Here is a 16,189-nt window from a genome sequence, read left to right as displayed (position 1 = left end):
GAACAATAACTCCAGCATTTTGGCCAGCGACTAGGGTTTATAATGAGAATTAAAATATCAATATTTCGACTTTTGAGTTATTCAGATTTGGAAAAGCCATTTTCTTAATTTTTGGAACTGACGTCAATTTGGAAATACCGTCTTTTGTAAAATCTAGTAGACCTATTCACAAATTATAAAATTCGATTTTTTGACCTTTTGAAAATTTGGAAGAGTCGATTTTTTGGAAGTTCAAAAATGTTCAGGAGAATTTTCTTGGAGAAATCACCTTTTCGACTTTTAAATGTTTTTTTGAGTTAATGTTAAATCAATTTTTGAGGAATATTAGATGTATTTAATATTAATGCCCTCAGGGAGGCATTGTGGATAGCGACTAGGGCTTAGAATCAGAATGAAAAAGTAGACTATAACAAAATGTCTATGAGTTATGCAAAATTTGAAAGAGCCAATTTTTCGAGTTTTGGACTTTTTGAAAACTTGGACCTTTTGATTTTTTTTTTAAACGTGAAGACATTGCCTTTTCAAGTATTCTGCTTTTTCAAACTTTGAAAAATCAGCGTTTCAACTTTTTAACTTTACATATTCAACGTATTTCTCTACATATGTATCTCGTTCAAAAAAATGTTTTGGTCTTACACATACCCTCCAAAAAAAAATCCAAAAAAAAAATTGAGTTTTAAAAAATATTCAATTAAAAATTTAAATCATTCCAAAAAATTTTAAATTGAAATAAAAATCGCACAAATTACAAAAATTAATAGTAACAATTAATATTTTAATTGAATATCAATTAATTTTTTCGTGATTGAAGAAAAAAATATTTTTTGTGCGCTCAGAATTACCATAGCAATATTTGCATAATATTCTCTTTTTCATCCAAAATTAAAAAATGTAATTTATTCAAATAATTTTTTAATTGAAACAACAAACAATAAAAAAATTTATTTAATCAAGTAATTTTTTAATTGAATCAATTAAGTTTTTAATTGACTCTCAATTAATTTTTTCGTGATTGAAGACAAAATAATATTTTTTTATGTGCTCAGAATTACCATAGTAATATTTGCATTATATTCTCCTTTTCATCCAGGGTCCACATTTCGACTTTTTTTTTATTAAAAATCGATTAGTTGATTTTGCTAAACGATTTTTAAAAACTGTCAAAAGTCGATTACATACAATCGACTTCGACTTTTGTTTGACAAAAATTGTCGAGAATTGACTTTTGTTTTCCTGACTTTTGTATCCCTACAAGGGATATATCAGAAAGTCATCTTTCTAAATTAAGAAAAGTCGATATTACGTAATTTTCTATGTTTGAAAGAGTTTGCAAAATGGAAAAATCGATTTTCAGACTTATTAAAGTTATCGAATAATCGACTTTTGATTTTTGCAATTTATGAAAAGTCGATTTTTGACGTCACGACTTTTGACTTTTTGATGATTTTTGGTTTATTTGAAATTTAGTCGATTTTGTTCATAATCAAAAGCCGATTTGACTCTAGTTGCAAAAAATGAGAATTCGATTTTAGCTAACATAGAGGTTCGATTAGACGATTTGACTCTACTAAAAAATTAAAAGTCGATGAGTTGGTTTTGGTTAATGTCGAGGTTTTATTGGACGATGTGACATTTTACATTTTGTATTTAATAACGAATATGTGCATACCATTTATGAATATTTTCATTGTTGCAATGAAATTGTGATTTTTTTAAAAAACGCATCTATATCCTAGTTTGACATAAAGCGTGCATACCATTTATGAATATTTTCATTGTTGTTATGACATAACATAACATAACGAAAAATTTTCATTAAGTCAATGAAAATGTTCACTAATAATATGAATTATTTCCATTGGTAATTAGAAAATTCATTACAATACCGCAAGATTTCCTTGCATTTATGAAATTTTTTCGGTGACTAAATTTTATTAATAAACAAGTATATACGGTCGTAAGTTCGGCCAGGCCGAATCCACCATGGATAGCGTAGAAACTTCTACGAAAGACTGCCATCCACAATCGAATTAATTGGGTTGTGGTATCTTAAAACTTCTTAACATGGTTGAGTTAGTCCATACGTGGTATATATTACGTGGTATAGAAAAAAGGTATGTATAGGTAAGTCTACAAATAATTTCTAATCGATATGGACTTTTGCACGGTACGTAGAGAGCCAGAATTGAAAAAGGGGGGGTCGCTTATATGCGAGCTATATACAATTATGAACTTGATATGGACCAATTTTTGTGTGATTGGGGATCGATTTATCTGAGGGCTATATATAACTATAGACCGATATGGACCTAGTTAGACATGGTTGTTAACGGCCATATACTAGCACAAAGTACCAAATTTCAACTGACTCGGATGAAATTTGCTCCTCCAAGTGGCTCCAAAACCAAATCTCGCAATCGGTTTATATGTGGGGGGCTATATATGATTATGGACTGATATGGACCACTTTTGACATGGTTGTTAAATATCATATACAACCACCACGTACTAAATTTCAACCAAATCCGATGAATTTTGCTTCTCCAAAAGGCACCGGAGGTAAAATCTGGGGATAGGTTTATATGGGGGCTATATATAATTATGGACCGATTCCGACCAATTTTTGCCTTGGTGTTTGAGGCCATATATTAACGCCACGTAACAAATTTCAGCCGGATCGGATGAAATTTGCTTCTCTTAGAGGTTCCGCAAGCCAAATCGGGGGATCGGTTTATATGGGGGCTATATATAATTATTGACCGATCTAGACCAATTTTTTCATAGTCATTAGAGACCATATACTAACACTATGTACCAAATTTTAGCCGGGTCGGATGAAATTTGCTTCTCTTAGAGGCTCCGCAAGCCAAATCGGGGGATCGGTTTATACGGGGGCTATATACAATTATGGACCGATGTGGACCAATTTTTGCATGGTTGTTAGAGATCATATGCTGACACCACGTACCAAATTTCAACCAGATCGGATGAATTTTGCTTCTCCATAAGGCACCGGACGTCAAATCGGGGGATCGGTTTATATGGGAGCTATATATAATTATGGACCGATGTGGACCAATTTTTCCATAGTTGCTAGAGACCATATTTCAACACCATGTACCAAATTTCAGGCGGATCGAATGAAATTTGCTTCCCTTAGAGGCTCCGCAAGCCAAATCGGGGGATTGGTTTATACGGGGGCTACATATAATTATTGACCGATGTGGACCAATTTTTGCATGGTTGTTGGAGATCATATGCTGACACCATGTACCAAATTTCAACCGGATCGAATGGTATTTGCTTTTCTTAGAGGCTCCGCAAGCCAAATCGGGGGATCGGTTTATATGGGGGCTATATATAATTATGCATGGTTGTCAAAGACCATATACCAACACCATGTACCAAATTTCAGCCGGATCGGATGAAATTTGCTTCTCTTAGAGGATCGACAAGCCAAATTTGGGGGTCCGTTTGGGGGCTTTACGTAAAAGTGGACCGATATGGCCCATTTGCAATACCATGTGACCTACATCAATAACAACTACTTGTGCCAAGTTTCAAGTCGACAGCTTGTTTGGTTCGGACGGACGGACATCGACTCAGAATTTCACCACGACCCAGAATATATTTACTTTATGGGGTCTTAGAGCAATATTTCGATGTGTTACAAACGGAATGACAAAGTTAATATACCCCCATCCTATGGTGGAGGGTATAATAAATATCGCAAAATTCATTACAATACCGAAAGATTTTGTTGCACTTATGAAATTGTATCGCTGGCTCAATTTTAATTGTAAATTTTATTACTATTACAAAGTTTTTTTCATCAGTGTATACGAAAACAAGAAAAAAATCATATAAGATTTTTTTTTATTTTGTTTTCTCTGAATTTCTGTTTATATTTATAACAATAACTGGTCTTTCACCAAGTATGATTTTTGACAATCCCATTATCCTTTGGGATTTTGTTATTAATTTATTATTGTTCTTCACAATCTTCACAAAGCCGATTATATCAAAATATCACAAACAACAATTGGTTTTTCGTTTCATTTGTATATACAAATTTTTTTTATTATGGATAATTTCCAAAAACGGATTTAGGTTTCTTTGGGACATCTCTGCTATAGGGCTTTACTATAGCCGACTTCCACTGGCAGTAAACATTTGTTTCACTTGTTTTATTTTTTTTTTTTGTTTCAAATTTCTTTTCGACACAAATCCATTACGAGTTAGGAAAATATGTTTCAATCTTCAATTTATAATTTGCATATATGTATCGGTGTTGTTGTTGTTTTTTTTTTTGGTTTCGTTTTGTTATTATATTTATGCTGTTTGTATATATTTTTTTTGTTTCTCTAAATTTTTATTTAGAGTGATTTAAGTAGAGTAACATTTAAAACTTGTTTTCACTAATTAACAAGGCGAAAAGGTGTTTGAAATACATAATATTAAAAAAAAAACTAATGCACTAAATATAAAATGTGGATATAATAATAATTTTTATATATTTTTTGAAATTCTTCTAACCTTTAGTTATTTTATTTTGACCTTTAAATTTTAATTTTTGTTTTCATCACTTTATTTTGTTGACATTTTCATTTATTTGATGCATCATTATTGCATTTATATCTTCACAAAATTAAATGGTATTGTATGTTGTGTTTGTTTTTTTTTTGTCTTAATTCACTTCACGAAATTAACGTCAGACACGCTGACGAGGTTTTACTATACGTCCGCTTAATCACAAAAGACGTGGTCTTTTCAATCTCGCATTGCCGGCACAACTAACGTTTGATAAACTTCTCAATGGCTCTTTTTACATCTTGGCATATGCGAAACGTTTTAACATTGGCCAACAGCTGGTAGATAACAGTGTGCTCACTCAAGCAAACATATTGAAGGGGACAAAAAAAAAAAACAACAACAAAGCAAACCACACAGTGGTGCAGCAGCACTATAAGAAGCAAAGTTAAGTGGTAGTGATGAGCACAGGACTGTATAACATAGAAGGGAAGCAGAAAGAAAAGTTAATTTAAAAAGAATTAAAATGTAAACAATATTGCATGTTTTATTTATAAAATATGTATTTTATTTTATTTGTGTTATCATTTAGATATCTCCACTTCATAGTTTCTTGTAATTTGTATGGCCTACCAGTAACATTGAATGCAACAACGCCAATATGGTCTCTCTCTCTCTACCTCTCTCTTCATTGTTTAATGATAGGAGTAAATGTTAGTTAATAACATAATCTCTGTTAACTGTTGAACTATAAGAGAATAACATTACATTCCTCTAATAACATATCATCCACAAATTTTTTTAACATCAAATTATCTCTCATCTCTTATCTATGTTAAGAAATAAACAAATGTTAAGGTAGTTAAAATCTAAATCAAATCGATTAAAGACATATGCTTCATGTTCAGTAATGCAAAATCATTCTGTGATGCATTGGTTGGCTGATATAAATGCGGGTGGTGAATGGTGGCAATAAGCCTGAGATTTATAAATTTACGAAAATAATTTAATATTCTAACGATTTGTATTATAACTATCATATCAATTTCTATGAACAATAGGGTAGTTCTGTATATAATACGGGGAATATAATATGGGGGTGTTCTTATATTCGTATGTTTGTCACGTACCAGTATTTGGAAAGAATATTCTAGAAATCTAAAAAAAACAATATTTTAAATGGCTAAAAAATCTGTAAAAATTTTAATAATCTCTTAAGATTATTTAACTAAAATAGGGGAAATCAATTTGAAATTAAGGAAATATTAAATGTATTGCTAGGTTAAGATAAATGAGTTTACAATGGAAATAAATTAAACAAGGAAACTAACCCCACTTTATTTAACTGAATGATTTAAAAACAAGTACAGTTTGTCAAGAAAGTGTTTTGACAATGGGATAAAATTATGTTTTGTTCCAAAATTAAATATAATGAAATTTTAAAAAAATATTTTATTATGTATTTTGCAAAGTATACATACGTACACAGAATTAAAAATTTAATAAAATATTTAATATTTCAATTATTTCTAGAAATTGAAATAGTTGGCAATGTCAAAAGACTTTCTTGACATACTGTATATACAGCAGCACGTCCGGCCGGGCCGAATCTTAAATACCCACCACCATGAACCAAATATTAGAGTCTCCTTTGAAATTTCAGGAGGGCTTGAGGACACTTCCCGAAGATAAATTTAAAGATTTCACCTATGAGGACTATACCAGATTCTGGATTTATAAGAACCATTTTTGTTTGAGTTTTAGAGGAATCATTAACATATCTTGTAAGTGAGCAAGAAAATTATAAAATAACGTCTTGATTTGAAATCTTAAATCTGTAGAAGTAAAATCTGGAAATTTTACATTGAGTTTCAAGCAATTTTCATGATCAGTGCGCCTTCTACACCCTCAAGAAGTGAAGTCGGTCTATATGGAGGCATTACCAAATGGACCGATAAAAACTTAATCCGATACACGTTTTTGTGAGTCTAAAATACCAGAATATTTACAATTTTAGGCAAATCAGATAAAAACTACGGTTTCTAGAAACCCAAGGAGTTAAATCGGGAGATCGTTCTTATGGGGGCTATACTAAAATATGGACCGATACTCACCGTTTTCGGCACACCTCTTTATGACCCGAAAATACCTCTAGATTTCCAATTTCAGACAAATAGGATAAAAACTTCGGATTCTAGAAGCCCAAGAAGTAAAATCGGGATATCGGTCTATATGGGGTCTATACCAAACTATGGACCGATACTCACCATTTTCGGCACACCTCTTTATGGTCCTAAAATACCTCTAGATTTCCAATTTCAGACAAATTGGATAAAAACTACGGTTTCTATAAGCCCAAGACCCCAAATCGGGATCATACCAAAACATGGACCTATACTCACAATTTTTGGCACACGTATTTGTGGTTCTGCAATACCTCTAGATTTCCAATTTCAGGTAAATTGAATAAAAACTGCGGTTTATATAAGCCCATGAAGTAAAATCGGGAGATCGGTCTATATGGGGGCTATACCAAAATATGGACCGATACTCACAATTTTTGGCACACGTATTTGTGGTCCTACAATACCTCTAGATTTCTCATTTCAGGTAAATTGAATAAAAACTGCGGTTTCTATAAGCCCAAGAAGTAAAATCGGGAGATCGGTCTATATGGGGGCTATACCAAAACATGGACCGATACTCACAATTTTTGGCACACCTCTTTATGGTCATAAAATACCTCTAGATTTCAAATTTCAGGCAAATTGGATAAAAACTACGATTTCTATAAGCGCAATACCCCAAATCGGGAGGTCGGTTTATATGGGGACTATATCAAAACCTGGACCGATATAGCCCATCTTCGAACTTGACCTGCCTGCAGACAAAAGACGAGTTTGTGCAAAATTTCAGCACGATTGCTTCATTATTGAAGACTGTAGCGTGATTACAACAGACAGACAGACAGACAGACAGACGGACAGACGGACATCGTTATATCGTCTTAGAATTTCTCCCTGATCAAGAATATATATACTTTATATAGTCGGAAATCGATATTTCGATGTGTTACAAACGGAATGACAAACTTATTATACCCCCGTCACCATTCTATGGTGGTGGGTATAAAAATAATAGGATTGGGGTGATCAATAATAATATTTCTATAGAATTTTTCTCTCAAAATTTTATTTCTATAGATTTTTTTTTCTATAATTTTTATACCCTCCACCATAGGATGGGGGGTATATTAACTTTGTCATTCCGTTTGTAAGACATCGAAATATTGCTCTTAAACCCCATAAAGTATATATATATATTCTGGGTCGTGGTGAAATTCTGAGTCGATCTAAGCATGTCCGTCTGTTGAAATCACGCTAAGTTCCAAATGAAACAAGCTATCAACTTGATGGGTCGAATGGTATTGCAAATGGGCCATATCGGTTCACTTTTACGTATAACCCCCATATAAACAGATCCCCAGATTTGACTTGCGGAGCCTGTAAGAGAAGCAAATTTCATCCTATCCGGCTGAAATTTGGTACATGGTGTTAGTATATGGTATCTAACAACTATGCAAAAATTGGTCCATATCGGTCTATAATTATATAAAACCCCCAGATTTGATCTCCGGAGCCTCTTGGAGGAGCAAAATTCATCCGATCCGGTTGAAATTTGGTACGTGGTATTATGTTAGTATATGGTCTCTAACAACCATGCCAGAATTGGTCGATAGCGGTTTATAATTGTATATAGCCTCCATATAAAGCGATCCCCAGATTTGACCTCCGGAGCCTCTTGGAGGAGCAAAATTCATCCGATCCGGTTGAAATTTGGTACATTGCGCTAGTATATGCCCACATTGGTCCGTATCGATCTATAGTTATAAAGGGTGGTTAAATTGTAAGGGCCGATGTTGAATGTGAACCACTCCTAAACGCCAAGTTTTTTTCCGAATATTATTTGACATTTCTCTATTTCAGACTTACTCAATTTGAACCATGGAGAGATACACAATCCAACAACGTGTTAAATGGTTCCAAGAAATGGCAACAGTGGATGATCAATTTTCGAAGAAAATCATCTTCAGTGATGAAGTACATTTTCACCTCAGTGGATTCGCCAATAAACAGAATTGCCGCATTTGGGCAAATGAGAATCCAAGAGTGATTGTCGAAAAACCAATGCACCCACAAAGAGTGACTGTTTGGTGCGGTTTATGGGCTGGCGGCATCATCGGACCGTATTTTTCCAAAATGAGGCCGGTCAGGCAGTTACTGTGAATGGTGTTCGCTATCGTGAGATGATAACGAACTTTTTATGGCCCGAATGGAGGATATGGATGTGGACGATATGTGGACGGCAGGACGGTGCCACTTGCCACACAGCTAACGAAACAATGGCTCTTTTGCGCAACAAATTCAATGGCCGTGTTATCTCACGTAATGGCGATGTCAATTGGCCGCCAAGATCATGTGAATTGACACCGTTGGACTTTTTTCTTTGGGGTTATTTTAAAGAAAAGGTGGACGCACGTTTTGGAATTACGACATTCCTCATCAGCATCCTCTACTTGCAGCAAAACTATCAACCAATTATCAGAGCAAAATCCAGGCAGTTCATTAAACCCAACAATAAACCACACTTGAACCCTCCGAAAAATGGTTTTACATTGAAAATTTTGTCAGAATTTCTTTTCTTATAGAAAATTTTGTAATTTTTAACATTTTGGTAAAATGTTATTTCTAGAGAAAATTTATAAAGCACCTCTTAGTTTGAAAGGAATATTTTGCAAAATCTACCAAAACATCGGAATTCTGCCAATCTAAGAAACAGTAAAAAATTTGCCATTTTTGGTAGACTCGTGTTCATAATTGTATATAGACCCCACATAAAGCGACCTTGTCTATAGAAACAAAATTTCGACAAAATTTTCTATAGAAAATTTTGCCAAAATTTTATTTCTATAGAAAATTTTGCCAAAAAAGTGTATGTCTATAGAAAATTTTGTCAAAATTTTATTTCTATGGAAAATTTTGTCAAAATTTTATTTCTATAGAAAATTTTGTCAAAATTTTATTTCTATAGAAAATTTTGTCAAAATTTTATTTCTGTAGAAAATTTTGTCAACATTTTATTTCTATAGAGAATTTTTGTCAAAATTTTATTTCTATTTAAAAATATGTCAAAATTTTATTTTTATAAAAAATTTTTCTCAAAATTTTTTTCTTTAAATTCTGTCAAAATTTTATTTCCAAGCAAATTCTGTCAAAATATTTTTTCTATAGAAAATTTTGCCAACAATTTTGTCAAACTTTTATTTCTATAGAAAATTTTGTCAAAATTTTATTTCTATAGAGAATTTTTGTAAAAATTTTATTTCTATTGAAAAATTTGTCAAAATTTTATTTCTATAAAAAATTTTTCTCAACATTTTTTTCTTTAAATTCTGTCAAAATTTTATTTCTGTAGCAAATTCTGTCAAAATATTTTATCTATAGAAAATTTTGCCAACAATTTTGTCAAGCTTTTATTTCTATAGAAAATTTTGTCAAAATTTTGCCAAAAATTTTGTCAAAATTTTATTTCAATAGAAAATTTTGTCAAAATTTTATTTCTATAGAGAATTTTGTCAAAATTTTATTTCTATTGAAAAATTTGTCAAAATTTTATTTCTATAAAAATTTTTTCTCAAAATTGTTTTCTTTAAATTCTGTCAAAATTTTATTTCTATAGCAAATTCTGTCAAAATATTTTTTCTATAGAAAATTTTGCCAACAATTTTGTCAAACTTTTATTTCTATAGAAAATTTTATTTCTATAGAGAAATTTTGTCACAATTTTATTTCTATAGAGAATTTTGTCAAATTTTATTTCTATAGAAAATTTTGTCAATATTTTATATAGGAAATTTTGTCAAAATTTTATTTCTATAGCAAATTTGGTCAAAATTTTATTTTGTCAAAATTTTATTTTTATGTGAAATATTGTCAACATTTTATTTCTATAGAAAATTTTGTCAAAATTTTATTTCTATAGAAAATTTTGTCAACATTTTATTTCTATAGAAAGTTTTGTCAAACTTTTATTTCTATTGAAAATTTTGTCAAAATTTTATATCTATAGCAAATATGGTCAACATTTTATTTTTATATATTTTTGCAAAATTTTATTTCTATAGAAAATTTTGTCAAGTTTTATTTCTATAGAAAATTTTTTCAAAATTTTATTTCTATAGAGAATTTTGTCAAAATTTTATTTCTATAGAAAATGTTGTCAAAGATTTATTTCTATAGAAAATTTGTTAGAATATTTTTCTGTAGAGAATTTTGCCAAAAGTTTATATGTCTATAGAAAATTTTGTCAAAATTTTATTTCTATGCGAAATATTATCAAAATGTTATTTCTACAGAACATTTTGTAAAATTTTATATCTGTAACAAAAATATTCTCAAAAATGTTATTTCAGTAAATTTTGTCAAAGTTTTATTTCTATAGAACATTTTGTATATTAAAGTTGGTCAAAATTGTATTTCTATAGAAATTGTTTTTTTATTTTATTTTATTTCTGGAGAAAATTTTGTCAAAATTTTATTTCTATAGAACATTTTGTCCAAATTTTATTTCTATAGAAAATTTGGTCAAAATTTTATTTCTATAAATGTTTTTTTAAAATTTTATTATATAGAAAATTTTGTCAAAATTTTATTATATAGAAAATTTTGTCAAAATTTTATTTCTATAGAAATTTCTGGCAACATTTTACTTGTACAGAAATTTCTGTCAAAATTTTATTTCTATGGAAAATTCAAAATTTTATTTTTATAGAAAATTTTTTCAAAATTTTATTTCTTTAGAAAATTTTGTAAAAATTTTATTTTTATAGAAATTTTTGTCAATATTTTATTTCTATAGAGAATTTTGTCAAATTAATTCCTCTAATTCATCATTCTACAAAGAATCCCTAGTAATATTTAATTTAAAATAAGTTACTTAATAAAGGTATCAAATTTTTTCTTGGGAATGCCAAGGTACTTCGTTTACTCAAAAAGTATAAGTGTGTTACCATATCAACCCTGTGATGACTCTTAAGAGCAAAATTACTATTATTCACCACATATGGTGAATATCTCTCATACCTCTCAAACCCCAGAAGGAGTATAACGATTTTCTTTGCATATCAATTTCGTCAAATTCTAGCCTCTCTCTTCTCTTCATGATCACCATTTTCAAAATCATCAAAGTTACTAATGTCATGGTCTTTTCAATCGATTTTCTACAGAACCCCCAACCACCAATCTCTTTGCTGCCACTTGACACTTTATAAACCCATTTCTCTAAGAGATCACACTATAGCTAGCCTTCCATGTACACATTTGCCACTTGTCTATTCTTTATGGTATCCACGAATGACTTAAATAGCTTTAAACGATCTATGCCAAGTCTTCTTCTCAAGTCTTTGATTGAAGTCCATAAGTTATCGCATCGTAACTTTCTGGGCTCTATGCACTCAATATTCATTGCTTGTATCTACCCCAAGCGATGATAAGAATCTTTTGGGCATTATAACTAAGCGATTAGGTGTCCAACAGATAGTCTGAGTAACTGGCAATTGTTGGATCTAAATTTGATTCTTGGATTCGTCTTCTTCTTCTATGTGTTGTGCATGCCTAATACCCTCCTCACTCATGTTTCAAACTCATTAAGGGCCATCGCATTTCCTCGAACTGTAACCAACAACAAGAACAACAACAACAATGGGGGATTGAAAGTAAAGTCAGGCAAAGTTCTATTGCTGTTGACGCTGTTGTTGTTGTTGTTTGCCCATATTGCTTTTGTGGCCAAAGAATCTTCCAACAGGCACCAGAAATGAACTCATAAAAGAGGCGTTTCTTAAGACTCAAATTAACCGAAGTTTAATTAAAAATTCACTTATTTTGTATTGCTTTTATCGTAGCTGTTGCTGTTGTTCTTTGCTGTTGGTTGTCTTCTTGTGGTTATTCTGGGATGCGTCTGTAGCTAAACTTTATTAGGCGTGGAAATGTGGGGAAGATAAAATTCATAAAATGAAGGCATAACACCAAGCAAAATTCAAGAAATGATGGGACACCAAACAAAGGTTCTTTACCATACAGTATGTCAGTCAAATAGCACACCAGCTAAATGAGGAAAGGCTTTAAGCTAGACACCATCACCACAAATAGCGATTAATTAAAATGTGGCAAAATGAGGAAAATATGGTCTAGGGATGGGCAATAGCGACACCATCATAAAACGCTACAAAAAATAATCTAAATAATATAGAATTAATAGAAAATAAAACTAAAAAAATCATTTAATGCAAATTAGAAAAATTATAATAAATTGAATTGAATTGGATTAAATGAAATGAAATTTAAATTTATATTTAAATTTAAATTAAAATTAAAATAAAAATTAAAATCAAATTTAAAATTACAATTAAAATTAAAATTAACCTTGAGATTAAAATTACCATTGAAATTAAAATATAAATATAAAAATTTACTAAATTTTGAGTTAAGTTATAAATTAAGTTAAAATTGATTCAAAAGTTAATGCTGGAATATGAAAAAAAATTGAAATAAGATTAAAATTGAAGTTAAAATTATAATTGAAATAAATAAAAAATTAGATAAATTTAAATTAATATAAAATTTAATAAACTGTACTAAACTAGGTTATATTAAATTTATTGAAATTAAACTATAAATATTAATATTAAAATATATACAAATTATGATATAAAAATAAAATAATTTTTGGGTTGAAATTTAAATTAAATTAATTCAAAAGCTAATATTACAATAAATTGAAATATGACTAAAATTGAAATTAAATTAAACTTTAATATACATTTGAAATGAAATAAAAAATTTAAAAAATTAATTTAAATTACATTAAAATAAAATTTAATAAATTATACTAAACTAAGTTATAATAAAAGTAACACAAATATAAAAATTTATTAATTTTTGGGTTAAAATTTAAATTAAGTTAAAATTTATTCAAAAGTTAATATTACAATTAAATTTAAGTAAGATTAAAATTGAAGTTAAATTAAAATCTAATTTACAATTGAAATTAAATTAAAAACTAGTTAAATTTATTTTGAATTGAAATAAAATTTGAACTTAAAATTAAAAAAAAAATTATATTAAATTTAGTAAAATAAGATATATATATATAATTAAATTTTGGGTTATAATTTAAATTGAGTTAAAATTAATTCAAAAGTTAATATAACAATTAAATTGAAATAAGATTAAAATTGAAGTTGAAATTACAATTTAAATAAATTAAAAATAAAATAAATTTAAATTAAAATACAATTTAATAAACTATACTAAACTAAGTTATATTAAATTTATTAAAATTAAAATATAAATATTAATATTGAAATACATACAAATTATGATATAAAAACAAAATAATTTTTGGGCTGAAATTTAAATTAAATTAAAATTAATTAAAAAATTAATATTACAATAAATTGAAAAAAGCTTAAAATTGAAGTTAAATTAAACTTTAATATACAATTGAAATGAAATAAAAAATTAAAAAAATTAATTTAAATTACATTAAAATAAAATTTAATAAATTATACTAAACTAAGTTATAATAAAAGTAACATATAAATATTAATATAAAAAATACAAATATAAAAATAAATTAATATTTGGGTTAAAATTTAAATTAAGTTAACACTTATTCAAAAGTTAATATTACAATTAAATTGAAATAAGATTAAAATTGAAGTTAAATTAAAATCTAATTTACAATTGAAATTAAATTAAAAATTAGTTAAATTTATTTTAAATAAAATATTTTAATAAATATAAAATTTAAAATTTGAATTGAAAAATAAATTATACTTAACTATTTATTAAAAGTAAAATATATATATATATTTAAATCTTGGGTTATAATTTAAATTAAGTTAAAATTAATTCAAAAGTTAATATTACAATTAAATTGAAATACGATTAAAATTGAAGTTAAATTAAAATTTGATTTACAATTGAAATTAAATTAAACATTTGTTAAATTTAATTTAAATTAAATTAAAATAAAATTTAATAAATTGTTCCAAACTAAGTTATAATAAATTTATTATAAGTAAAATATAAAGATTAATATAAAAATAATTATAAAAATGTATTAAATTTTGGATTAACATTTAACTTAAGTTAAAATTAATTCAAATTTTCTTTACAATTAAATTGAAATAAGATTAAAATTGAAGTTAAAATTTAAATTTACAATTGAAGTTTAAATTAAAAATTAGTTAAATTTAATTAAAATAAAATGTAAACAACTATTCCATACTAAGTAATATTAAATTTGTTAAAAGTAAAATATAAATATTAATATAAAAATAATTATAAAAATGTATTAAATTTTAGATTAATATTTATATTAAGTTAAAATTAATACAAAAGTTTCTTTACAATTATATTGAAATAAGATTAAAATTAAATTTACAATTGAAACTAAATTAAAAAATTAAATAAATTTCATTTAATTTAAATTAAAATAAATTTTAATATTTTTTTTAATTAAATTTATTAGAAATAAAATATAAAAATTAATATAAAAATATAAATATAAATAAATATAAGTACAAAAATAAATTAAATTTTAAACTAAAATTAATTCACAAGTTAATATTACAATTAAACTAAAATAAGATTAAAATGTAAATAAAATTAAATTTGCAATTGAAATTAAATTAAATAGAAAAAAATATACTTAATTTAAAATTAAAACTTATTTTAAAATAAAATGTAATAAATTTTACTAATTATAAGAATAAATTTAATTAAACTTTTTTTATATAAAATTAAACCCCTTTTTGTAGGGTTCACAATATTCGTCCATTTCATCTAACATCCATAACATGCTATGTTTTTTTGTGTTGGAACTCTTCCCTAGTGATGTCCAAGTTAGCTTAGGGCCGTTGACTGACATTTGTTGCTATGACTGATTAACCGAATGTTGCCGGTTGGTGTTGTTTTGCCAGTTTATGGCAGGGTATTTAACGATTTTTGACATGATGCGGTTTTTGTTTTTTTGGAATTTTATTCCCCTCCAACCACTTTTTGATTCCATGCGCGATAAAAATTCACCATAAAGAATTAAACATAAATTAAACTTGCGATATGTTAGCCTCAACAAAAAAAATTGGAAGAAAAAAATTTGTGGCTACAAAAATTAAAATAGATGGCATAACAGCAGGAATGCATTTGTTAAAGCCTTTTGATGTTGTATCTTAAGCAAGATCCTGTAGGGTAATTAAAAATGATTTCAGTAGCAACAGATCTGACTACATGAAAAGATGTTGCGCTGATGTGAATAGTAGTCTTGGAAAGATTTGATGCTATTGCGGATAAAAACATATTGCTGAACCAGATCTGGAACGAACTTACAAGAAGCCCGTACTTCTTGGTTTATTTGCTCAAATGCTCATGATTGTGTCTTTTGCAATAAAACGCTTTTAAAATTCATTCTTATTGATTTTAAGTGTTTTTTTTCGATTTTAACCCGTTGTGGGCAAAATAAATATCCGAAACCCGTATTTTAAAACACTCTAATTTATTTTTCGGTTTCTACGTTTTTAACGGTAAACTGGTTTTAG

General features: G+C 27.9%; 1 protein-coding gene across 4 annotated transcripts in view; it reads right to left on the bottom strand.

Moving 5' to 3' along the window:
* Positions 1-4,781, bottom strand: part of LOC142228023 (uncharacterized) — a 177,348-nt gene extending 172,567 nt beyond the window's left edge. For all 4 annotated transcript variants that reach the window (XM_075298285.1, XM_075298286.1, XM_075298287.1 and 1 more), the window contains exon 1: positions 4,537-4,781. The gene's annotated coding sequence lies outside the window, so the exon portion shown is untranslated. The remainder of the gene's footprint in view (positions 1-4,536) is intronic.
* Positions 4,782-16,189: the final 11,408 nt, after the last annotated feature.

The sequence above is a fragment of the Haematobia irritans genome, chromosome 3 (genome assembly GCF_050003625.1).
Source record: "Haematobia irritans isolate KBUSLIRL chromosome 3, ASM5000362v1, whole genome shotgun sequence".
NCBI lineage: Eukaryota > Metazoa > Arthropoda > Insecta > Diptera > Muscidae > Haematobia > Haematobia irritans.
The sequence above is the reverse complement of the archived record's forward strand: the minus strand, read 5'-3'. Positions and strand labels throughout refer to the sequence as shown.